The 2,380-nt window shown below is 45.4% G+C and overlaps 1 pseudogene; it reads left to right on the top strand.

The window, feature by feature from the left end:
* Window positions 1-730: 730 nt before the first annotated feature.
* On the top strand, window positions 731-848 carry LOC124778539 (annotated as a pseudogene).
* Window positions 849-2,380: the final 1,532 nt, after the last annotated feature.

Here is a 2,380-nt window from a genome sequence, read left to right as displayed (position 1 = left end):
ACTGCAACAAAATCTTAAAGCTGAATAGGTCAGTACAAGTCTCTATGTTGTTGTGCTCTTCAGCCCAAAGACTGTTTTGATGTAGCTCTCCATGCTATACTCTATCCTGTGGAAGCCTCTCCATCTCTGAAGAACTACTGCAACCTACACGCTTCTGAATCTGAATTGTTATTCATCTATTGGTCTCCCTCTGCGATTTTTACCCCCCCCCCCCCCCCCCCCCACACGTTTCCCTCCAGTACTAAAATAGCGAGTCCTTGATGTCTCGTAATGTGTCCTGTCAACCGATCCCTTGTTTTAATAAAGTTGTGCCACAAATTTCTTGTTTCCTCATTTCCGTTCAGTAACTCCTCGTGAGCTTCATGATTTCTACCGATTAAAAAATTCGCCGCAGCAGTTATGTTCTCTCGCTGATAGACCAACTAGAAGTCTACGCACACTGACGTTCAGAGTTGTAAAATATTTCTAAGTCCCAAATTGATGCACAACAAAATGTTCCTAAGTCCCGATCTGTATCACATCGAAATATTTTTAAGTCCCGTGTAACGCTGACCCCACACCGTCCTCTGGCCACACAACCTTACCAACAGACCATCCTTACCAAAAACAGCAGTAAAAGCTCTGCCAGACTTTTTAAAAACTTGATCATGTGACCCATTGCCTAACTCAACCTGGCAGCTTTAACTGGACCATAACTCTTAAAACAACAATATATGTTTTAAAATATACAGGCAACGGCCTTGCCGCAGTGTATACACCGGTTCCCGTGAGATCACCGAAGTTAAGCGCTGTCGGGCGTGGTTGGCACTTGGATGGGTGACCATCCAGGCTGCCTTGCGCTGTTGCCATTTTTCGGGGTGCACTCAGCCTCGTGATGCCAATTGAGGAGCTACTCGGCCGAATAGTAGTGGCTTCGGTCAAGAATACCATCATAATGACCGGGAGAGCGATGTGCTGACCCCACGCCCCTCCTATCTGCATCTTCCACTGAGGATGACACGGCGGTCGGATGGTCCCGGTACGCCACTCGTGGCCTGAAGACGGAGTGGAAAAAAAACCATATACAGGGTGTTTTCGTAGGAGCGTGCAAAAATTTAACAGATCATACAGAAAGTTCCACTGAACAATATCAGGTACGGAAAATGGGGTCGGAGAAGCCAGAGTAAGCAGAAGTGGAAGTAAGTTTGTCAACCGCTTGGTCTAACATTACTGTTTACCAGATTATTTACAATTAATAGGCGTATAAGTTTACACGTACCGTACTGTTTATTTACATCTACATTCTTTATTTCTTGATAGGAAACAAGGAGGGCGAGCCATATCTTCTACCTGGCCGTCTGAATGGCCACGTGTACTTGAGGTTCGTGCAAACAGCTCTACCTGAGTTGTTGGAGAACGTAGCCTTGGCTGTTCGTGAGAGGGTGTGGATGCAACATGACGATGCACCACCTCACTTCAGTGTGGATGTCAGCAATCGTCTCAGTGCTGTATTTCCTGGTTGCTGGATTGGAAGGGGAAGTGCTGTTTCGTGGCCTGCGAGGTCACCTAATCTGAATCCCCCTGATTATTTCCTTTGGGGATATCTAAAGTCACTTATGTACTAAACTCCAGTGGATATGGAGATGGAACTAGTGCCAGAGTTGTACGAGGGCCGTTCAGAAAGTAACCTCCGGTTGATTTAAAAAAATACACCAAGTTAAATAAAAATATTTTAATATATACATCTTACAACTACATCTTTGCACTATTTTTCTACAAAGTCTCCATAGCGATTGAGGCACTTATCGTATCTCTTCACAAGCTTTGAAATTCCTTCTGCATAAAAATCACCCACTTGTGCCTGGAGCCAGCCTGTGACCGCATCTTTGAGCTCTTCGTCGTCATCAAACCGCTGTGACCCGAGCCATTTCTTCAAATGCATGAAGAGGTGATAATCACTTGGCGCCAGGTCTGGGCTGTAAGGTGGATGGTTGATAACGTCCCACTTGAAGGACTCAAGAAGGGCCGTTGTTCTGCGAGCAGAGTGAGGACGGGCGTTATCGTGCAAAAAAACGATACCGGAAGTCAGCATACCACGGCGTTTGTTCTGTATAGCCCGTCGTAACTTTTTTATTGTTTCACAGTACACGTCTTGATTAATGGTCGTACCACGTTCCATGAATTCAACCAACAACACCCCTTTGGCATCCCAAAACACCGTTGCCATCAGTTTTCTGGCAGAAAAATCTTGCGAGGCTTTTCTTGGTTTGGTAGGCGAATTTGAATGTGCCCACATCTTTGATTGTTCTTTTGTATCAGGGTTCACGTACTTAATCCAGGTTTCGTCACCGGTCACGATTCTGTTTAACAATGGTTCTCCTTCGTCCTCATAACGTGACAG

Source organism: Schistocerca piceifrons, chromosome 2, assembly GCF_021461385.2.
Source record: "Schistocerca piceifrons isolate TAMUIC-IGC-003096 chromosome 2, iqSchPice1.1, whole genome shotgun sequence".
Taxonomy (NCBI): domain Eukaryota; kingdom Metazoa; phylum Arthropoda; class Insecta; order Orthoptera; family Acrididae; genus Schistocerca; species Schistocerca piceifrons.
The sequence above is the reverse complement of the archived record's forward strand: the minus strand, read 5'-3'. Positions and strand labels throughout refer to the sequence as shown.